We start from the raw sequence: 24667 nt of genomic DNA, 5'->3' as shown, positions 1-24667 counted from the left end.
AATGTGATTTGGGTATCTTGAAAGCGGGGTCGGCAGCCCTTGGCTCAGATGGAACATGTGGTCATTTGTGAGATTTGAGAGGGTTTTTTTTAAATTGCTTTTCTTCTTTCCAGAAAATTTCAGAAAACTGAAAATTTATCTCCCTAGTTTCCTATTATACACTGTGAACTCAATGGAATGTTTAAAAGGGAACTGGATAAATTCATGGTGGCTAAGTCCATAAATGGCTATTAGTCAGGAAGGGTAAAGAATGGTGTCCCTAGCCTCTGTTCATCAGAGGATGGAGATGGATGGCAGGAGAGAGATCACTTGATCATTGCCTGTTAGCTTCACTCCCTCTGGGGCACCTGGCATTGGCCACTGTCGGTAGACAGATACTGGGCTAGATGGACCTTTGGTCTGACCCGGTATGGCCGTTCTTATGAATTTAAATTGGGGACTTTCTTAAGAGTATTGTTTTCAATTTCCCATAAAGTAGTTCACATTAATTTTGTTAAAAAACAAAACAAAACCAAGCACTTTTGGTTAATTCCCTACATCTGTAAAAACCAATAAAACTCTGGAGATTCCTTTTGACCTGTAAAATGAATTGAGAAGGGGTATTGTCAGTTTATACATCATGGAAAGAGGTTAAGAACATTGGAGGTATGACTCCAAGACAGCTGACAGAAGTTGTATTAACCCATCTCCTCTCCTCTCTTTGTTTCGGAAACCTATGGATTGTAAACTCACCTCTGATTTTTGATAGAGTAAGTTCTTTGAAGTAGGGACTGTCATTTCCTTTGTGTTTGTATAATGCCTTGTCCAAGGGGACCTGAATACTGACGGAAGCTGCTAGGCATTACTGGACTACTATTATATGACTTTATTTTTGAATTGTGGTAACATTTGGAGCCCCAGTTATGGATCAGAACCCCGCTGTGCTAGATGCTGTACAAATACAGAACACAAAGAAAGTCCCTGCCCCAAAGAGCTTACAATCTAGGTGTTACTGCTGCTTCCAGCATAGCACCTGAAAATATAAAATCTCCACTAACTTAATCTTATTAAAGGAGGGAAACTGATCACTGATGCCAGGGGGAAGGTAATCTTTTGAGAGAGATAGTATGTAGGTTATATATGTTTGCCCACAGCCCTTCTCCCTACTACTAATAAAACTTTGCACTCAAGCATGCCATAATGCTTTTCAAATGTTAATGATTTAATCCTCACAAGCGCCCTGTGAGGTAGATGCATATTAGTTTTACCCATTTTAAAGACCTGATGCACAAGGAGGTCACTTATATGCTTAAAGTCACACAATGGCAGAGTCATGAACAGAACATGGGTGTCCCAATTCCCAGTTATCTTGTCTGTCTGAGCTCCTATGGCCCCCATTATCTTGGTATTTGAGCACTTCACAGTCTTTAATATATTTATCCTCACAATTCCTGCACTATTATGTCACTGAGACCAAGTGGCTTACCCCAGGTCACATGGGAAATCTCAGAGAAGCAGGGAATAGAACCAGAGTCTCTTGTATATCCAAACCACTGGACTAACCTTCCTGTCTCCATTTACCACTATTACTGCCAACCCCATTCGGTTTTATCCTCTCATATAGGCAGCAGTGTTCAAAACTGTATGAAACAAAAATGAAAAGGGGAGCAATAGGTCCACTTGGCTCTCTTGCACCTAAGCTTGAAAGACAAATTTTGAAGGCTATCATAGTGGCCTAGAGAGTTTGAAAAGTGAAAATAAGGACAAACACAAGGCTGCACAGTTACTTATCAAAATTCAGGAGTAAATTCACAAGTAGTTACCCCAGCAACATCATCATCTCAGGTCAGGCATACCCTTATGTAAGAAGAATTAAAAACAATAGTATAATAAAGATATGAGGAAGGAAAAAAATTAATTGAGAGCCAAGAGAGAAAAGCAGAAGGAGAGTGATGGTTGTACAACTATGCCAATGGAGACATCTCCCTCTGGAGAGAGAAGTCAGGAGCATCTTTTAAATTGGCTAGTTGTCATCTTCCACCATACATGTGTGCTATTTGCATGTCTCTATGTTGTCTTCAAAAGTGTTGGATACCTCTCCCTTTCAATTCTGAGCAACACAGGCATCGTTAGACAGGTGCTGTAGTTCCATGCTGGCTGCATCATTCTCAGATATATGATACCATCTTCAAGCAAGAGTCATTGTCTGGGTACATTGTTTTAATGGGAGATGCTCATAAACTCAGGCTGTGATGTCATCCACTGAACGTGGCAACCATCCACCTTGGAATGTCTGTGAGGAATGGAGAGCTCCCCCCTGCTGTGTTCTTTTGTATGTATTTGATTTTCTTACTGCATGTTTGCACATCATAACTCACTGTATGAATATTTAAAGGATTAATTTCATGATGACGGAGACAGGGCTAGATCCTCAGCTGGTATAAATTGTCAGACCCGACTTGACCACCTAGAGCAGAGAGTTCGCGTATGTGGTCTCTTTGGAGAGATGGACTGCCTTGTGCTCTTTGTTCTCTCCCACTCCATTTTTTAATTCCTTTCAAGAAATATTAACAATTTGATTGCAACATTTCTGATTCTTCTTTCAGCTTTTGCCTGCAGGCTCTTGCACACACAATTATTCCTTTGGTTCCAAACCCATTCAGGTCTGGTCTCTAATATCATGGAGTATTCACTTTAAATAAGAGTGTTTTCCAAGATTTTCTTGTTTCCAGACTTTGAAATACAAAAGTTCACTTCACAGTAAGCGCTAATTACCCCTCATTATGCATGCATAGAGAAGAAAAACAAACCAAAAAAATTTGCAATGCTTCTCCTACACATTTGGGATCTCTTTCTCTCTGCCTTTCTCCAATTGAATGTACCTTTGCTTGGCACCTTTTCCTTAATTTTCAGTATATGTTTGGCCTGGCTTGCTTTTTAAATCCGACAAGATTTATTTTGCCTTGCCTTCACTCAGAACTGAATCTCAGATTGAGAAGTCCGCTCCCAGAAATGACCTGCAGCAGCAGCAGCAACTGCAGTATCATTAGGTCTTCAAGGGAGCCTCCCTTGTTCCAAACCCAGGATTTGATCCTGTCATTCAGTGACCCCATCAGAGGGTATGGAAAGAGCACAAAGCTGAGGGATATTCAACAAGTCACAGTGCCTTAAACAGTCCTGTAAGAGTGTCAGTATGAACTCTACTTGTTCAGTATAAAGATAAATAACCTGCCCAGTTTAATTAACAATTCTAACAATTTGTTCCCAAAAATGAAATACTAAGACTAAGGAGTAGGCGCAATGAAAATATTGGGTAATGTATCAGACTCCTGGAAAAGATATGGAGCTGTTTTAGCCCAAAATCGATTCAGGAGGACAGATCTCCACTAGCGACTGCAGCTACAATTAAATGATAGGGTAGGTGATTAGTGGTTTGGCTAAAACCAGTATTTGCTAACTGGAAAAAATATGATAGTATATTTTCTATAGTTCATTCTGGAAATAAATAAATTTAGATTCTTACAGGCAAAATTCTGCTCTTGCATATAACTACTCTTCAGTTTTCCATTTCTTCTTCTGCACTCAGTGCTTGAATAGAATTCCCATTGGAAGGGAATGGGAGTTCCACCCAGGAATTGAATTCATAATACAGAATTTCACATTGCAGATAACAGCTCTGTAGGGCAGATTACAGAAGGGAAATTTGCTCCAAGAGCCAAATCTAGAGGTCTTGGCTCACTTTTATTCAGGCAAAAACTATTTATGACTTGACAGGGGACATACAGTGTTTTATTCCAAGGGTCTTATTCTACTCTTTCCTAAATGAAAAGCGATGAAAAGAGGCTGGGGGGAAATGTCACTATCAAGCTCCTTGGAGGGTAAAATTATTTCAATAAAAATTGTGTAAAATGTAGTTCAGAGTCATCATAGTGTCTGTGAAACTAACACTTTTTGGGAAACAATAAATTGCATAATGATAGTCAGTTTTGCTAAGATTGGCTAAATCGTAGAATAAAATGTCAAGTGCCAAAGCAATCATGACCAAATCATAACATCACAGTTCTACAATCTCCTAAAAAGCCCCATATATGTACATCCCAGAAGAAAAACTTAAGAGTAAGAATGCCACCGAGATCCTAAAAAAAGAAAAAAGCTAAGGGTTCTCTTTTTTTTTTTCAAATGAAGTTGGCTTCCCCGAGAGAGAAACTAAAGATATAATCAATCAAAACAAGGTTTTTGTAGACCTTCCTGTTGTTATTCCTCATTATTTTTGAGAGAGCAAATAAATTTACTGTTGAAATAAACAACAATTTGATTGAAGTATCAAGGGTAAATCAATAGGCAGAGAACATGGATCAAAACATTATAAACTAGGGAACATAGAATCAATATTTTCACGAGGAGAGTCAACAACTGGGACTACTGTGTTTCAACTAGATAAAAACCACATTGGTCTGAATAGCTAATTATGTTACATAGTTAGGATCATTGTACCTGCCTCATATGGTCTTTTTACATTTGAGCTTACCAAAAATTGCAACTTATCTGTTGTGAAACTATGAAGCTGCAGTGTGTCCCTGCCTGCAGGTATATGCGATCTTGGGGAGCAATTACCACACAGGTGGGGTGCCAATTAATTTCTTTATTAAAGGAAAAAGGAAGTGGTGGGAATTTAACAAGGAAATATGATGGGATGGGGTGTATAAGGTGTTTACAATAGACAATGATAAGGGGGGGTTCTTATTGAACAGTGTAGGGAGTTTTAACAGTGGGGTACAGTAAGTGGGGTTCAGCACAATGGGATACAGTACAGTCAATAAGCAACTCAACTTTATATAGGAACAACTCTAGATACAGTGTGGAATGCAAAATAAAATGTTAGCGTCTATATAAAAATGGAATACAAAGTATATTAGAAAAATGGAGGCAACTAATGGGGTGTTATAGCCACAAGCAAAATGTGACTCACGGTGCAATAATACAATATGGGTGATAAGTAAAATTATGCAATGTAGAAAATTACTGACTTAATTTGTGAGGCTGTGATAGCAAGAGTGTACCTAAAAGCTGGGTCAAGAAGCGAGAGGGGGGAGGAGAGTGAGTGATTAGTGGTAACTAACGAGAGGAGAGTGCAGCTGCAAGCAGCGAGAGACTCTGAAGCCCAGAGCAGCGGTCTTCAGGAGCCTGCGGGCTGGAGGTACGGGAGACGAGAGCAGCTGGAGCGCACTTAAGAGGAGTCTGGGAGCAGCAGGGGGGAGGGCGCTGAACGTGTAAGCGATGGGAAGGCACGTGGAGAATGGGGGAGAGGCTGAGGGAAGAAACAGGCTGCAGCAGCGGAGAGCACTTCAGGGATGTTGCGGAGCAGCGGGGTGAAGACAAATGGAGCAGTGTGATGGCGATCTTCGGTAGGGGAGGGGCAGCGGAGGAGCGGGGGCACTAACACAGGGGATACAGGGAGAGGCAGCAGAGAGGGGTAAGGAAGGGCTAGAGGGACACCCCCCCAAAAAAGGGAAAGAAGTGGCAAAGGGTTTGGGAAGTTACACGGGGGGGGGGGGGAGCAGCAAGGGGTTACCACAGGGAGACACGGAGAAGTACACAGAGGGGGAGATTGGAGCGGGGGGAAAACAGACACGGGAAAGTTCAGGGAGAGATCGGGACAGTGGGAAGACGAATTCAAGCAGTAAAAACCTTATCTATCCCTTAACTTAATTAAACTTATATAAATTACAAGCAGCTTATACAAAGTAATAAAACAGGTACAGAATACAACCAGGCAATGGTTTTTTTTTAAATCTATCTTAATCAACGACTAGGCAAAACAACAAATATCACAATTCTAAGCAAACTATAACAAGCAACTATACAGAGCAACAAAACAGCAAACTGTAACAAGGCAGGTGAAACTTACAAGCTCTACAATCTTAGCAAACTATGACTTATTAAACTAAAAAGCAAAACCTACGGTGCACCTTATGCTATGAGGAAGTCACAGAGGGCAGAGTGGTATGTGCCCAGGATACAGCTCCCAAGGCAGCCCCCAAGAAAGCCAAGGGATGGTGGCTGCAGCAGTGGATACAGCTGAAAGCAGGGAGCAGAACTTAGCAGCGGCACAAGCTTATTTTTAGCAGCAGAGCGCCAGGGAGTTTGAGAGGTTTTAAGACACAGACCAAGGTTGAGCTTGAGTCTGTGTGCTGGGGAAACAGAGCCAGCAGCTAAAGTAATAAAATGAAAGTATGGAAAGTTTTACAGAGGGATTCTTACCAGTCCCCAAGGCAGCAGCAAAGGCAGAAGCAGCAGTAACATCAGAAGAAGCAAGGAGGGCTCGGTAGGGTCTTGATAATCAGGAGAACTCTCAGGCAGCAATTCCTTCTTCGTGAGTTTTTTTTTTTAAAACCGGGGGTATGCTCAAAAATAAAACGAGAGCGGAGAAGGGACCCCCCAGAACCCTTGGCTGATCAGACCAGGCAGTAATGCAGGAATCTTTCTGATGTTTGTTTCAAAAATGTCTGTTTTTAAAGGCAAACTTAGGCAGTTTCCCGCCAGTAATCCTGATAGGCTCCCTCTGTCACAGGGGAGGAGGCACAGGGAAAAACTGCAGGTGAGCACAGAAACATGCCTGGGCAGAGTCCTGTGCCATAGGTGACTCAAAAGCACATGAGGCCTAGGACTCATGCCCAGGATCTTAAAAACACAATAGGACTTGCAGCTCTGGACATTGCCTGCCCTACACCAAGCCCAGGTTCAACAAGGTGATAACAGGACTAACCCTTTGAACAGGGCTGTGGTCCCACTTAGCACGCAGCACAAGTGGCCATCCCTTTGAGAAGGGCAATGGGTCTTGGTAAACAACTTAAGGGGCCCTCCCTTTGAGAAGGGCAGTGGCCCTGGTAAACAACTTAACAGCCAGGGAAGGGCGGCCACAGGAGGAGAACAAAAACAAAATGGAATAGGGGGAAAATAGCTGTCCCCTGTAAGAAACAAAATGGAATAGGGGGAAAGCTGTAACAGACATAGTGAAACCAAATACAAAACCTCAAATTATATTTGGCTATTACCTTTAATGCCTGAAATACCTGTATGCATCAAAAGATAATGTCGCAGGTCATTTCTCCCTTTCCCTAGATCCACACACAAAGGTGACTCTCTGAGTGTAGATTTCCCACCTCCTACTTGGAAGGATGTTGAAGCACATATGCACCAACTTCCTTTTCTTTTGTAGCCAGTAGAAGGCATTCCATGGCCATGAGGTCAACACAGCTGAAGGTGGTGAAGGAGAAGGAAGAATGGGCATGAGGGAGCCAGTGCTGGGTGTGGCCGGAGGAAGTAGAGGGCTGGGAACGCACACAGTTCCCTGCCCCACAGATGTTGAGTGTCCCAGGATCAAGGTTTGACCCTATTCACAGATGGCCTTGGACATCTAGGTTGGAGTGGAGCTGCAGCTCAGTTTGCAGGGTAGCAAACTCCTCCACTAAAAGGCCAGAAGGAAGCTATAGGAGGTCGCTCCTGGAGATTTCCTTCTCCAAAGATTTTGAAGTCTACAGGACAGGGAATCCTCTAGGCCAGTAATAGTCCTTCCCCCTGTATCTTCATTGGCCTGCTTTTGGTCCTGATATTGGCCCTGGTGTTTTTTCTGCTCTCCACCATCCTGAACACCATGAATGGGGCTGCAAGAAAGCTGAGGGCTTGTCTATGCAGGAAAGTTTTACCACTTTAACTCTACTGCTATAGTTAACTATACTGGTATGGTTAAAGAGGTAAAACTAACCTAGTGTGGATAAAGTTATATTAGTATAATGGTGCTTTATACAGGTATAAATGTTCCTCTACAAAAGGTGAATAAACTACATCGATGTATGGCAGCTTTGTACTCTATAACTGTATCCCCTCAGGGGGTAGTACCCAGTGTAATTATTTTGGTAAAAGATCAAACCCTTAATCACATGGTTATAAAAACTGGACCTGAATTTAGAGGATGCTGCATCTATGTGTTGTTTTAAAAGTTCAGTAGAAATAATGTGTTGTAGCAATTTCTTTTTGATTTCTAAAGGAATTTCTAAGAAAACCTCACTGCTTTGAAAAATGGATTCAACCTCACTGCCCCTTGCATGTGTAGCTTTTGAAAATCCCAAAAATATAACTTTTATAATACAAGGAAGAGCATTAACTGCTTAAACTTCACAGGTGGTCACAGTCAATACTTGGCCTTTGCCCATAAAATCATTTATCTTCTTGAGTCTTTGTGGATATAAAAATGCGTAAAATCTGCAAGGGAGGAAAGCATTTGAAAATGTTCATGTGAGGCATAATGTGTGTCATTGTTCTTAGCTCCCCAGAAAGCTAAGGACAAAATATTGTACTCTTCTGCTCAAACCACAGCCCAACTTCCTATTCTGTCTTTTTCAATTTCTTATGGCTAAAAAAGCATGAGTATTGCATTCCCAACTGTATCCTATAAGAGTGCCCCTGCAAGCATGTGCACCCATCTGTTAGCATACATAACATTTCTAGCTACCACACAAATTCAGATTTTTTCACTTATAAATGGATGCTTTTTTAAATGTGGTGATGAAAGAGTCAGTAATTCTGTGATGCTCTCCTCAGGGCACCAGAAGCGTAAGTCACTGGGTTACCTCTCTGCCTCAGCAAGGGTGAGCTTTCCTGGAACTTAAACTGTGTGTCAGCTCCTTGACACACTAGTCTGTCCTCCCCAGCAAACTCAGTGAGACTCTGCCACGCTTAACCTTGCCTTGCAGGTAACAATCAGCAAACCCAAGAACCCCTGAGGCATCTCTCTTCAGTGTCCAGACTCTCTCCCTGGACACGCTCAGAAATTAAGTTTGCTGCCTCTCAAGGGACAGTACACATACTAACTAGCCTTTTCAGTTTAGCTAAGGACATACTTGATTTCAATGTAACAGTACTGAGTTGGCTTATAATAAATCTAAGAATAAGTTTATCAATAAAGAACAATGATTTAATTTTAAATGATACTAAGCAACATTAAAAAAAGACATGTATGATTACAAAAAAAATAAAATAAAACACACTCTCTAATGTCGAAGACTTTGCTTTAGTGTGCTACAATCTTTGCCTAAAAAGCTTTCTCAGTTACATCAAGTTACCAGCATCTCCAGCTATCCTGGCAAGAGGATCCAATGCTCACAGAATCAGAGGATGCTATCCCCTTTGTTCTGCAAGTGATGGATAACAAAAATGTCTCTTTGCTCCCCTTATATTTTCCAGAGTCCATTGTCTTTAATGCAAGAGTCAGGAAGATCTCATGGGGGTTCAGACTCTGGAGTGTCCCCTGCTGTGCTAACCAAGCCATTTCCTCTGATACTTGTTAGCTAGACTGCTTTGTTTACCTCCTATGTAAATGTACTTCCACTGTCCTCTGCCTGTAATCAAGCTGGTCAGGCAGGTAGATCCACATTCTTTTGCTGAGGGCAGGCCCCAGTTTATATACTGCCTCCAAATCATATTTTAAGAATGTGTTTCCAGCACACATACACAATTCTTTATACACAACACAGTGATATTCATGATCAGTATGCTCCCAGTTTTGATATGATACCTTACAAGACACTGTTTGGCCAAATATTCTGACAGCAGTGTGTGAAGTGTGCCCTTTGCCCATTGGTGTAAAGAGGCTCTTAGGCTCACAAACTCCCTAAAGATTCTTATGGGAATAGCTAACATTCAGAGTATTTATGCTTTGGTAACCTATACAATTTAATTTGTGTGTGTATCTGTGTGTGTGTGAGAGAGAGAGAGGGAGAGAAGTTTGTAAATTCTCTCCGACCATCACCATCAGAAATTATATTCTGAATGATAGGTGGGGATTGGTAGCAGCTCCTATATCAACCCAAACCTCCAAATACCACATAGACTGCACCCAAAATCATTATTCAAGAACTTCCTCCATCAAGAATCCCGTAATCACTTTTTGGTAGGTGTTTTGCTGTTTTTCCCACTATTCTGATGCTTCACAATAGTGGCTGTCTGATCCTCTCCCCCTTCCTCCAGGAGCTTTTGGAGTTCATTGTGAGTGCCTTTAAAAATAGGCACAATAGTTACATTGAGACAGTATTTCAGGTATTTCCCACACTGAGTGGAGAGAACGTTACAAATACTGCAATAAATATAACACCATGCAATATATATATCCAGTGTAGGCCTACTGCCCTTGAGAGATGCCCCAGACTGTATCATGCTATTATAACAGACCATGGCCCAGTTCTCCCATTGCACAGTGTATTGGGTTCTAGACTGGGACTCAAGAAACCATTGTCTATTACTGACTGTGACATTGTCCTGTGTGTAACTTTGGACAAGTCACTTCACCTCTCTGCAATACTTTTTCCCTTCTCAGTCTTTGTCTTCTCTCTTTATACTGTAAGCTTCTCGGAGCAGAGGCAGCCTCTTACTATGTGTTTGTACAAAAACCCTTAAGGCCACCATGTATGTTTCTGATCTACGTACAGTGGGGACTCTCTGCTATTCAATCTGAACATTCCCGTTGTAGAGTTAGAGTCAGATATCTATATAACACTTTCCTCCACATTGCAGAATTGAATGGAAAACTCTCCATGGGAGACAGAAAAGGGTTGGCAGCTGACTAAGGGCAAGCTATGGAGAATCTATGACTGTCCTCCTTTAAAAAAATCCCACCCTAAGACATCCTGATTCTTTGTAAACTCTTTTGTTTTTGCATCCTGTGCATTTTGGAGCATATTATATTTATGTTGCTGTTTTAGTTCTAAGGCATCGAAAGCACTTTATAAACTCTCTAGATTTACAAAAATTATTTTATTCAGTGCAGAAATATATCTATCTTTGGGGTGGAATAAAACAGCTGATTACCAGCACACAGCAACACCGCCAACAGTTCAGGTCAGTAATTTAAGAAGGACTCTATGGTCAACTGAAATAGCACGGGGAATTGACAGTGGGCAGAATTTAATTTCCAAAACTGAACTTTGGCCTGGACTCTGGGACTAACTCATTTACTCTTGAAAGAAGTTCCATGGGACCTTTAACACATAGAGATCATCAAAATCTCTATTTTACATGCAGTTCAGAAGAAAGCTCCTGCAGTAGCATACGACAGAATGCTAGAGTATTGGTTTACTAATCCCTCAAAGACAAACCTATCATCAACTCAATCACCAACAGCACTTCTTAAAGCACTCTAGGTTTTCCTTGGAAGTTTAGCTTCCAGGAACTGATCAACCACAACCTGACTCTGTTTAGCTTGTCACTATTGATGACATTGCAACCCAAGGTATTATCAATGTAAGTTCTGATATAGGATTCATCACCATAGTATCTGAGTGCCTCTTAACACAGTTAGTGTGCTCATAAAGAAATCTATCTCACTTACTTCTTTCCCTCCAATCAGCAGGGACCGAACTTTGGATTTGTTATTGTTTCTTTCTTTCTGGGGTGTGTTAATTGTCAGAAGGCTGGGTCAGTGAAATGAGTTTTGCATTTTGATCTGAGATGTATATCCACCTTGATCTGTCTGGATTGAGTTCCAGATTTATGTGGATGTTGTTGAGAAATCTTCATCTCCTGAGTATACAAGTTCCCCTTGAGTCTTGAGGCTGGCAGTTCTAGTGTGCCAGTGGAAGGTAGCTGGCATGGAAGGTCATGACATACAGATAAATTAGCCTCTTAGGTAGCCTAGGCCAATTCCATATAGGACTTTGAAGTTGAGGACCAATACCTTGAATTAGACCAAGTATTCAGCAATGTGATAGTAAGAGGAGAGAGAGCACTGGGATATTGTTTTCCTAGCTGCCTGGGCTGCTGAGCAGGTGGGCTTCTGTGTTCTGAACTAGCTTTTCTAAGGTGGAGAGTTTCACAAATATGTACAAAGTAGTAAAATCACCAAGTCTAGTGCTCATAACTGCGTTGATATAGGGACAAAACTGACAAGCGGAGCTGCAATTTTTTTGTCAGCCACAGATGGAAGAAGAAATTTTTCAGTGCCCTGACTACCTAGGTATCTAGAAGCAGCGAGAAGTTCAGGTAGACCTCCATGGCTGTAGGCTAACTCAAAGACCGGAGTGACATGGAAGGGCCTGGTTTTCCTGTGGGGCTTCTAGCACTTTCAGATGAGGGAGTGGGCCATGTTTGGAGAAGACAGGCATTGTGGTGTTTGGCCTCTGTCCATTGTATGATTCCTGGTGTCCTGAGAGCCCATCTCAGACACAAAGGGATTTTTCTCTGGGAAATATGCTGGTAGTTCTTGGTAGCAGTAGGTTGCTGAGTTGTGGAGCTGAATGGAGGCTTGCTTCCCTGGTATGTCTGTACTTCATTTAAAAAAAAAAAATCTGAGCCACATCCTGGTGTCTCTTATGCCTGTGGTGCACTGATCTGGCCATTTGAGAAATTCTCCGTACTCCAGGAGAAACCTCATTGAGCCAGCATAGATGATTCTAAGCTTCACTCCACTCCTACCCCTGGAGAGCATGGCAGCACAAGGGAACATGCCTAGAGTACTCCTGCACTCGATCCTTTGAGGCCTTTTGCAATTGGTGCAAGTTAGAGAATCCCTGACTCTTCCCTTAGTTGCTCCCCTGAGCTGAAACAAAGCCCAGTAGGCCAAGGATCCGCAAAAGTCAGAGGTGTAGCGAGCACCCTCCGTACCCTCCGACCGGAGGGGGCCCTGCAAGGAAGGGGGCCCCTAAAAGTGGCAAAAAAAATGTAAGGTATAACTAGATAAGTGACATTTATTGACGCTATTGCACAATCCATGTCGGTTTTACTGACAAAACCATGAAGTCATTATGATACATCATAATGCTATTGGCTACATCAGTTGTCTGTCGGTCAGTTTCGAATTTTAGTTGGACCCATTCAAAGAATGTGTATTTGCATTCATAATGGCGGTCGGCGGATAAATGTTATTAATTTAGTTGTTTAGTTTTTTATTGTTTCCAACGCAGAAGCATGCTTTGTGATGTCTAATAGAATGTATAAGAGCGGAGCTAGTAAACGAAAGGCAGCAAAAGATGCCAAGAAGGAACTTGAGAAAATTCCAATGTTGTCAACATATTTTGCGCTGCAATCCAACATACAGGTACAGGCACATGAAACGGACAGCGCTAACAGTGACGAATCGTATCCAGAAGTATCCAGAAGTGCTTCAAGTGAGGTCGAAGGCGAAGCCAGTTGTTCTACCAAACAAACTGTGACAGATATTCCAGCTGCTGCTGGGAAAGAAATATCTGAATCTGAACCACTGACTGATGATCCAGGAGATTGGCCATCTATAATATCGGACAGGCAAGTGTGTGACATTGTTGCACGTGGCCCACCGCAGCAAAATGAAAGTTACGAATTTCCATTTAACGAGGAAAGACGGAGGTTCACAAGTACTCATTTCTATTGAACCATGGCAAATGGTGAGAAAATAAGATGTTCATGGTTAATGTACTCAGTTCAGAAAGATGACATTTTTTGTTTTTGTTGTAAATTATTTGGCACTGGTGACATACCGCTACATCGTGGAACATCTGCTTGGAAAGCACTGTCAAAAAGACTTCAGCAGCATGAAACAGGCAAAGGTCATCAAGACTTATGGTGAAATGGTTTGACCTTCGGTCAGGCATAGTAAACCATACATCTATTGACCAACTCGAATTGCAGGCTTTTCTGAAAGAAAGATATTTCTGGAGAAATGTTGTCAAACGCATGGTTGATGTCGTTATTTTCTTGTCCAAAAGAAACTTGGCATTTCTAGGAAGTAATGAAAAGCTCGGCAATCCTTCGAATGGCAACTTTTTGGGACTGTTTGAATTGCTTGCAAAGTATGATACTGTCCTCAGAGAACTTTTACAGAGGATTAAGAAGGCAGAGACACATGTTCAGTACCTCAGTCCACAGATCCAAAATGAGCTGATTCAACTTGTCGCCAGTAACATTCAAGAGGCCAACATAGCGCAGCTTAAAAAAGCAAAATAATATTCAGTTATTTTGGATTGTACTCCCGATGTGTCACATGAAGAACAGATGTCTGTGGTGTTACGCTTTGTTGAATGCAACGGTGAAGATGGTGTCAATATTCGTGAAGCGTTTGTTGGTTTTCTTAATGTTCATGATACAACTGGCGAGGGCTTATTGGAAGCATTTCTTGAAAAGGCAAACAACTTAGGAATAGACATTGCTGACATGAGAGGCCAAGCTTATGATAACGGCGCAAATATGAGAGGAAAGAATAAAGGAGTTCAAGCCCGCATGCTAGAAATAAATGACCGTGCCTTGTATGTACCATGTGGAGCTCACACTTGGAATCTTGTGATCTCAGACACGGCAAAGTCATCGAAATATGCCGTTGACTTTTTCGGTCTGATTAACAGAATATACGTTATCTTTTCTTCTTCACCTTCACGTTGGGATATACTTCAAGAACATATGCCAATATCTGTTAAAGGGTTATCGGACACTCGTTGGAAGTCGAGAATTGATACTGAGAAGCCATTGCGTTATCACCTTGAAGAATTGTGCAATGCTTTGTCATCTTTGCGAGAATATGTGCTCGAAAAGAAAGATGGCAATACAGCAACAGAAGCCGGTGCGCTTTTAGACCATGTTACTACGTGGCCTTTTGTTCTGACTGTCTACACGTGGTACGATATACTATTTCACGTCAATAAAACCAGCAAATTAATTCAGTCACCAGATGTATCAATTGACATACTGCAGGCAGAAGTCGGTGCTACAATGAAGTTTTTGGACGACTATCGAAATACAGGATATAACTCTGTGGTCACAAATGCACGTGAAATAGCAGAGCATATGGGTATTGAGCAGGTGTTTACAGAAACCAGGGTGCGATGTAAGAAGAGAATGTTTGATTACGAATGTGCTGATGATTCGAGTCGTCTTTCTGCCGAAGAAAAATTCAAATCGCAGTTCTTTCTTGTTCTCCCTGATCAGGCTATATCTCCTGTTTTGTCGTGATTTGACCAACTCGTGGAGTGGTATAAGTTGTTTGGATTTCTGTACAACGCTAACAGCCTGAAGCAGTGTCACAAAGAAAATGAACTGGAGAATCACAGCAAAAATTTTGAAAGAAAAATGGGAGACATTGATGCCAACGAACTCATAATGGAATTGAATGTTTTTATTTATGTTATCGAGAAAGAGAGAGGACTTGTCACGGAAAACAATTTTTTAACGTACATATACAAGAATAGCCTTCAGGAGATATATCCGAATCTTTGCATTTGCATCAGAATTCTTCTGACCACACCAGTTACTGTCGCTGGTGCTGAAAGGAGCTTCAGCAGAATGAAACTGATCAAGAATATCCTGCGCTCAACCATGACAGATGACAGGCTTTCTGCGCTTGCAGTTATCTCGGTCGAAAACAAGATTGCCAGATCTCTGGATTATGACGCATTGATTAACCAATTTGCGGAGAACAAGGCTTGAAAGAAGCGCTTTGCGTAAATACGGAATACATGTACACTGTAGGCCTATGTATACATAATATGAACCCTGTATATTGTATAAAATAAATACCGCATTTCAGTTTCTGCATTGTAAGGGGCCCCGGACATATGTTTGGAGGGGGCCACGTTCTTTGTTGCTATGGCCCTGACAAAAGTGATTGACACTCAAGTGTGTAGAATAATCGGTCCCCAGGATTAGGCTCTATATAACTGTTTCTTCAATCACTTTGTTTAATATAAAATGCAATAATAATGGGTATTCTATAGAACCTCAAGCCTCAACACTTCAGTTAATGGTTTGTTGCTTTTATGGCTGTTGCATGGCTAAAAAGAATATAAGAACATGTTAAGTCTATTTTTATTAAGAATAATTGAGCCATATGTCACGATGCTCAAATATCACTACAGTTTAGGGTCCAGTCATTGTTAGCAGGCTAGAATATTAGTCTAGCTCAACTAAATAGAAAGGAAAAGGGAAGGAAATTAAAAATGGCATGTAACTTTATTAAATCTGTATACTCTATTTGAATTGCAGTAAGTGACAGATGGGATTTCTCTCAACAGAACAGTTACCTTGAGAGATAACAAATTAATAATATCCTTTCTATTTGTTAAATTGAAAAATAGGGGGATTTTCAATAATGTCTATACTAGTCATTTTTTGCTACCTCTTCAGTTTCTAAAGATGTTTTAGCCAAATACCAACAAAACCAATACGGTTTACCAGGCAACCACTGAAATAATTAGAAGCTATTTAGTTTGGGACAGAGTAAATTAAGGTGTTTCTTAACTGACACAGTAATGAGAACTCAGCTGTATTTCTAAAGCAGCATGAGAGAAGTTATCAGAACCCCAGTACTCAGGAGAAATGCTATATGAAGTATGATTGCACGTAACGCTTTAACATCAAGATTCCACTATGAGATTTTTTTATTTTCTCCTTGATACTTATGGGAAACTCCCAAACTATCAGTAACTTTCATTTATTTATTACCTGAGTGCCTAAGGCCCAACCAAGAATGGGACCCCATTGTGTTAGGCACTGTACAAACCTAGAGATGGCCCCTAGAGCTCTGAACTGACAAGACAGACACAGGGCTTGTAAGGGATATAACACACAAACTGTATATAGAGACTGTGGGGAGTAGGAGAGTGAGAGTTGGAGCAAACAGCCATCAGCACAGGGCAGAGAAAATCTAATCAAAATTGTAGGAAGTTCTCTAAATGTCCAAAGATTTCTGTTTTGACTGCATCTGCTGGAATCTCTGGCTAGCTCCTCTCTGCACTTTTCCCCCAAGTCTACATGGCAAGGACCACTTTGGTCCTAGTGCCTTTAGCAATGGCCAGAGAATATGTTCTGTGTGTTTGCATGAAATTGAGTACAGCATATTGGATGAAATAAACCCCAATACAGTGGGTCCACAGGTTGCACTATTTAACTCCCACATCCAACCCCCAATTCAGCATAGTATTTAATGGGACTACTCAGGTCCTTATGTGTACATACATAGTTAATATCATGCTGAACTGGAGCACGAAGCCTTAAATGTGGCTTTTCTGGTTCATTGGGCCTAGATGATAGGATGTATCAGCAGAACAGCATAAAAGGCTCCAGGTTAGGGTCAGAACCTCTACACCTAAATTAAATAATCTCCTACTTCCATCAATGTAATAACTAAGAATGCCCACAAAATGGAGATGATAGCCCTGAATCCAGAATTTGAACCCTGTACCCCTCGGAAGATCAGAGTGTTCCAATCTGTGATTTTGTTTGTTATATTCAGGGCTGGCAGTATCACCTCTTATTAAGATTAGCCAACCCTACCCATTATAAGGCCCTGTTTTTAGTTGCTTAATTTTGCCAATTTCCAATAATTTAGACTGAAATTTTCCATGCTGGATGTCTGCCTCAGGATAAATGTTTTTGGAAATTTTTCACTCCAACCAGTTCATCTGTTTCTGAAAATCAGGCTAGGAAATAATACAGTGTGCTGCCCATATTAAAAATTATATTGACCTTCTTTGAGAAGCTCTAGTGCCCGCATGCCTTGGAGCAGGGACTGAAATTTGGCAGGCGGTTGCCTTTGTGTCAGGGATATCATTTTTGCTGTCCCAGTGAAAATCTGCCCATGTTGGGGCCAAGTTATAAACCTTTGAAAAAAATCACACTTTGCATATGCTTAGTATAGACTTAGAATCTTTGGGGAATTTAGCTATTAAAATCTATCTACACTTGGCATACTCCCACCTGGGGCTGAGCACGGTTTTCCTTGCAATTGCTGTTCTGGGCTATCGCTGGCCATGCTGGGTCTGGAAACCTGAACCGAGAGCAGGGAGACTCTTGTCCTCTCAGTGGTGTCCCCACTGGGCTCAGGCAGCCTGGAGGAGGAAGCTGTCTGATTGAAATGCAGATGGGATAAGAAAGGGACCTGCAGGGGTTGTAGATTGGGACAAGGAGCATGGTAGGGATGGAGACTAGGACAAGAGATTTGAGGGAGCAGAACTGGAATGGGGAGTTGAGGGGAGACTGGCACAGGTTGTGCAAGGAGACTAGATTTGGGGAGAAACAGGTACTGACTGGGCTCCAGGGAGGAAAACAGAAGGGAGGGCTAGGAGCTAGAATGTGAAAGGGAGACTGGATGAGAAGTCTTCAGGGCTGGATTAAGGGCCTTAATTCTCTTATTTCCTAACTTCTGCATGCTTGACTTTGCAAAATTAATAATGGTCTTTGAACATATATTTTGTGATATAAAAGCTGCCTCTGACATCTGGATTCTGATAGTGTTTGGTTTCTGAACCTACTCAAAGTTTGGATCCAGGGGATTTATTTGGGCCTATCTCTAGTTCAAATATCTGCTACCTGAGATGATGTGATTCCTTTGAATAAAGGTAGTTTCAAAACCAAAGCACTGCAGTATTAGTAGTAGGTCGTTCCACTGTATTCTTTCAAAAGTTTTTTCTGCATCAAAGGAAACAATGAGAGCTCATCTTGAATGCCTCTGAGCACAAGACTTTTGCAAATTGTCTTAAGTTACACTAAACCCTAGTTTAAAAAAATCTGTCTTGGGCTGAATGTTGGAAAAATCTTGTCACTGCGAGAGGCTAGTATCTTAGGCCTGGTCTACACTACGCGTTTAAACTGACTTTAGCAGCATTAAACCGATTTAATGCTGCACCCGTCCATACAATGAGGCCCTTTATATCGATATAAAGGGCTCTTTAAACCGGTTTCTGTACTCCTCCCCGACGAGAGGAGTAGCGCTGAAATCGGTATTACCATATCGGATTAGGGTTAGTGTGGCCGCAAATCAACGGTATTGGCCTCCGGGTGGTATCCCACAGTGCACCATTGTGACTGCTCTGGACAGCAATCTGAACTCAGATGCAGTGGCCAAGTAGACAGGAAAAGCCCTGCGAACTTTTGAATTTCATTTCCTATTTGCCCAGCGTGGAGCTCTGATCAGCACGGGTGGCGATGCAGTCCCAAATCCAAAAAGAGCTCCAGCATGGACCGTACGGGAGATACTGGATCTGACCTCTGTATGAGGAGACAAATCTGTTCTATCAGAGCTCCGTTAGAGAAGACGAAATGCCAAAGCATTTGAAAAAAATCTCCAGGCTATGATACAGAGTCCACAGCACAGTGCTGTGTGACAAGCGTAACGGAAAGCCAAAGAATCAAATGGACACTCATGGAGGGAAGGTGGGGGTACTGAGGACTCCAGCTATCCCACAGTCCCCAGCAGTCTCTGAAAAGTATTTGCATTCTTGGCTGAGCTCCCAATGCCTGTAGGGTCAAACACATTGTCCGGGGTGGTTCAGGGTATATCTTGTCAATTTTCCCCCTTCCCTCTCCCCCCCACCCCGTGAAAGAAAAGAGAAAAAAATTGTCTGTTGACTTATTTCAGTATCACCGTATGTCTACTGCATGCTGCTGGTAGACACACTGCTGGGGCAATGAACAGCAGCATCCTCTCTCCTTCCTTCCCCGGTGGCAGACGGTACAATGCAGTAGGACTGGTAACCGTCCTTGTCATCAGCACGTGAGCGCTCCTGGCTGGCCTCAGGTGAGGTCGGCCAGGAGCACCTGGGTAAAAATAGGAATGACTCCTGGTCATTCCCAGTAGATGGTACAGAACGGCCGGTAACCGTCTTCATCAGAGCAATTGGGGGCTGAGCTCCATCAGCCCCCTCCCTTTCGTGTGTAAAGAAAAGATTCTGTACTGCTTGGACTATTATAGCAGCTGGAGGCTGCCTCCTCCTCATTTTATCTCACTATCAAGTTTCTTATTCCTGCATTCTTTATTACTTCATCACACAAATGGGGGGACACTGCAGTGGTAGCTCAGGAGGGTTGGGGGAGCAGGGAAGCAACGGGTGGGGTTGTTGCAGGGGCACCCCCTAGAATGGCATGTAGCTCATCATTTCTGTGGGATCTGACAAGGAACGGCTGTGCTCTCTGGTTCCCTGGTACACTGATTCTCTAGTACACGTGCCCCATATTCTAGGCAGGACTGGCTCTATTTTTAGATACCATAAAGGAGGGATTGACTCAGGGAGTCATTCCCATTTTTGTCTTTGTGCCCCCGGCCGACCTCAGCCAGGGGCACCCATGACAGCAGCAGACGGTACAGAACGACTGATAACTGTCATCGCATCACCAATTTACAATGGCACAGCAGACAGATAACCATCTCTGCTATCTTGCAAAGGCAAATGGATGCTGCTGTGTACTGCTGCAGTACCGCATCTGTTAGCAACATCCAGTAGATATACGGTGACAGTAAAAAAAGGCTGAATGGGCTCCATGGTTGCCGTGCTATGGCATCTGCCAGAGCAATCCAGGGAAAAAGGGCGCAAAATGATTGTCTGCTGTTGCTTTCATGGAGGAAGGAATGAGTGATGACATTTACCCAGAATCACCCACGACACTGTTTTTGCACCATCATGCATTGGGGTCTCAACCCAGAATTCCAATGGGCGGAGGGGGACTGCGGGAACTATGGGATAGCTACGGGATAGCTACCCACAGTGCAACGCTCCAGAAATTGACGCTAGCCTCGACCGTGGACGCACACCACCGAATTAATGTGCTTAGTGTGGTCGTGTACACTCAATTTTATACAATCTGTTTTACAAAACCAGTTTATGTTAAATCGGAATAATCCCATAGTGTAGACATACCCTTAGCAAGGATTATCCTCTGGGAAACTTTCCAGATTCCTTTTTAAGTCAGCAAGATATTTAATACATAGCACCAAGCAGAGGTCTTCTATCTGTGACTGTTACCACAGCACTAAAATGCAATCTGGGCCAGATCCTCAATGGCTGTAGTTGGGCTTAGCTCCATTGAAGTCACTAGAACTATACTGACTGATACCAGCTTGAGGAGCTGGTTAAATAGCTGTCTTTCCAATTAATAGCCAAATATAGTCCTGTGGCAAGAATAACTCCCATTGGCTGCAATGGAAGTTAAGTGTCATGACAATGATTAGGCATATGGAAAAACTCTCACATGAAGAGAGGTTGAAAAGATTGGGGTTGTTTATCTTAGAGAGGAGATGAATAAGAGGGGACAATTTACAAGAATATAAAATAATAAATGGTACAGAAAATGTAGATTGGACACTTCTGTCCTCCCTGTCTCATAATAAAAGAACAAGGGGACATCAAGGCTATGTCTACCCTACCACTTATGTCTGCAAAATGTATGTTGCTCTGGGTGTGAGTATTCCATCCCTGTCGAGCAACATAAATTACACTGGCATAAGCGCTAGTGTTCACAGTGCTATGTTAGCGCGAGAGCTTCTCCTGCTAACATAGCTTCTGCTCCTCATGAGGGTGATTTTTTATGTCAATGGGAAAGCTCTCTCCAATTGGCTTAGAGTGTCTTCACTGCACACACTGCAGTACCAGTTAAGCTCTGCCATTGCAGTGCTGTAAGTGTAGACATGTCCTCAATGAAATGGAAAGATGGCAAAATCAAAACTGAGTAAAGGAAATACTTTTATACATAGTGTATGATTAGACTATGAAATTCATTGTCACATGATGTCACGTGCACTGTGGGATAGCTACCCAGAATGCAGTGCTCCATGAGTCAATGCAAGTCCTGCTAGTGAGGATGCACTCCACCGATACAAGTGTAGTGGGGACACACAGGATCGACTTGCTTAAATCAGAGGCTCAATGTTGACTTACATAAAGTCAACTTTGTAGTGTAGACATGGCCTTAGGTTGATTGAAAGGACTCAGTAGTGTAGACACATACACTATTAGATCAACTTAACGTGGCTTATGTTGATCTAAGATTGTAGTGTAGACCAGGCTTAAGTGATATGGATTGTGTGGTAAGCTGGGCTCACACAAACAACATGTGTTTTCATGTGGCTAAATGTAAATGTATACATCTAGGGACAAAGAATGTAGTCTATATTTACAGGATAGGAAATCTATCTTGGGAAGCAGAGACTCTGAAAAGGACTTGGGTTTCATGGTGGATAATGAGATCCTTCAATGCGTAGACAGAGGAATCTCAAGTTATTTTACCTCTCTATTTGGCATTGGTGTGTCTGCTACTGGAATACAGTATCCAGTATTCATATTTAGAATGTTCTTTAAAACAAGTGAAGAAATAGAACAAGCAGCAGGCAAAATTGTGTAGCTGGTCACTGGGAATAATAAAATGAACAGACATCATGGCATGACAGTTAGGAACGTGGCCAGGAAAGCAAGGTAACCTTGCTTTCCATTGCCATGTTGCAAGTGACCTGTGTAAAACTACAGGTAGATACATGAATTAAACCTGGATTATCTGTCTTCATTATGTTCTGAAACAGTTTATCTGACGTTCTGTGTTTCTATCCCTCCCTCATGCAGGTTCTCAGTTTAAATGTATTTCTTTCTCACCCTTAGAATTTGTTCCTACTATAATTCACTAACCTTTGATTACCAGTATTTTTAAATATGGAATTTTGGAAGTGTGGGTAATTGTACAGTATTTGAGATTAGTAACAAAAAGCTGACAGTTTGTATATCAGCCAAGTAATTACCACTTTGCGATGTATTGTCATCTCATTTGTTTCAACAGCAATTCACATTATTTTGTTGTTTTTTTATTATCACATCTTTCCATTAGACAGGTTAATAATAAAATGACAAAGCAGAACATCAAAGGCTGTTGAAGGAAATGGATCTCCATTATACAGCAAATAAATTCTTCAATGACTCCCAAATATGAATGTAACAAAAGCTAGGAATTATACAGAGCATATTTCCAATACAGTGAATGTTTTCTCCCAAATATACAAATCTCTTAATTGAGTTTACAGGTAATCCTTTGTATTTGATACATACCTTTCATGTTTAATGGGATAACCATCTACATAAAACTATAGCACAGAATGGATTAACAAAGGGGGAGATTTATTCTTGAGCCTCAGCCCCGAGACACATTTTCTTTCCAGGCTCCTTTTTGCACTTAGCTGGGGGAGGGTGGTAATTTCCTACATCCTTTTTCATATTTAGCACACTTACCTTGCTACACCCAGCCAGTTTCTATTGGCCAGGTTGAAAGAGGAGAGTGGAGCCATGTGTCTACCCACTCAGCCTCACTTCCTATTCCCTACCACTTGGTGACAAGAGTGCCCAGTACCAGATACATAACATGTCTTTGCCTCACTGAGCCTGAAGGTGAATTCAAGCAGGTTCAGCTTGGTTGTGTGGAGGACTAGGGAAGTGGCCTTTACTCATAAAGTTGGAAGCCATCAGTAGCGGATATTCTGACTGCCTCTATGTTGTTATTGTAGCTCTCTCTTTTATCAGCTCTGAACTCTTCCTTTGCAAATGGCTTCACGTCTTGGATCTGTTTGACTTTCTTCCTCCTCCTTTTACCTTTGTCTCACATCTTCCTGTTTTCATCCCCTGTGCCAAGATTTTTTTAAACAAAGTTGACACTATCCAGTTAGAACTTGCCTTATATTCTCCTTCATCTCCCCATTCTACCACTACTCCTACCCACTTATCCTTCACCTCAGGCTCACCCATCAACTTCTCTCTTGCCCCTTATTCTGTTCTCTTGGCTTCATCCTCTCAGAGTCTGCTTCATTCTATCCACACTTATCTATCATACAGATACAAATAATAGGGCTGTGTGGTTAACTGGAGTTTTAATCTCACTTTTAAACAATAATAGAATACCATTGCTCAGGCCCCCTTGGGCTCCCCCCACATTGCCTCTCCTCCCTGTGGGCTCCCCAACTTCCCATCACCTCTGGGCCCTGCTGCCTTCCACCAGTACTTAATTTGTATTGAAAGCACTGGCTGGATGGGCAGCGCTGGTTGGGCACCCAGCTCTGAAGGCAACATTGCTACCAGCAGCACAAAAATAAGTATGGCATGGCATGGTGTATTGCCACCCTTACTTCTGCACTGCTGCTGTGGATCATGATGCCTGGCACTTGGCCTATGGCTCAAGGCGAGCTGCACATTGTTGCAAGGGGGCTGCATCTTGCTGGAGCCCATTGGCCTTCCACAGCTCTCGAGCCACTCCTGGCTCACTCCAGGAGTGCCACTTCAGATTTTGGTTTGGTGTGAGTGTGTGTGTGTGTGTTTTGGGGGATTGCTGTCTCTTTAAGCAGAGCACTGAGGAGCCTGAATCTGCTAGCAGCAGCTCAGCAGCAGACAGGCTCTTCCTGTTCCCTGACCCCAGCTCAGTGGTGACTGTGCACACTGGCCTGGGGAGGGGGAGACCCTGACATCAGCCGCCCCCTCTGCTCTGAGCAATAGACAGGAGTTATTCTCTGGTCTGGACTAGCTTGGTCAGGGGCAGCTCCATTGGTGGTGGGGAGGAGGCAGGAGCTGCAGTGGAGCAGGGTGGCAGGAAGAGGGGCACTTCTGCCCAGAAGGCATCTAGCAGCGCCCCATGAACACAGCACCCTGGGTGGTGGCGTCCTTCATTAACCCCTAAGGCTGGCCCTGTCCAGCATGGAGGGGATGGTACAGGTGGTGGGAGGATGGGCTCCTTTCTTCCCCCTGAAAGGTGTTTAACTGGCTCTCCCAAATCGCCCACAGACTATGGGAGAGGATCATGATCAATTAGTGCTGCCAGCTGATACTTCCCTCCTCACCCAGCCGCCACTGAGTCCTGAGGTGTGCGACTAATGCTCGTTAAAAAAAAAGTTAATTTGTTTTGAGTTAATCGCATGTATTAACTGCAATTAATT

This window comes from Gopherus flavomarginatus, chromosome 14, assembly GCF_025201925.1.
Source record: "Gopherus flavomarginatus isolate rGopFla2 chromosome 14, rGopFla2.mat.asm, whole genome shotgun sequence".
NCBI lineage: Eukaryota > Metazoa > Chordata > Testudines > Testudinidae > Gopherus > Gopherus flavomarginatus.
This window is presented reverse-complemented; position numbering follows the sequence as displayed.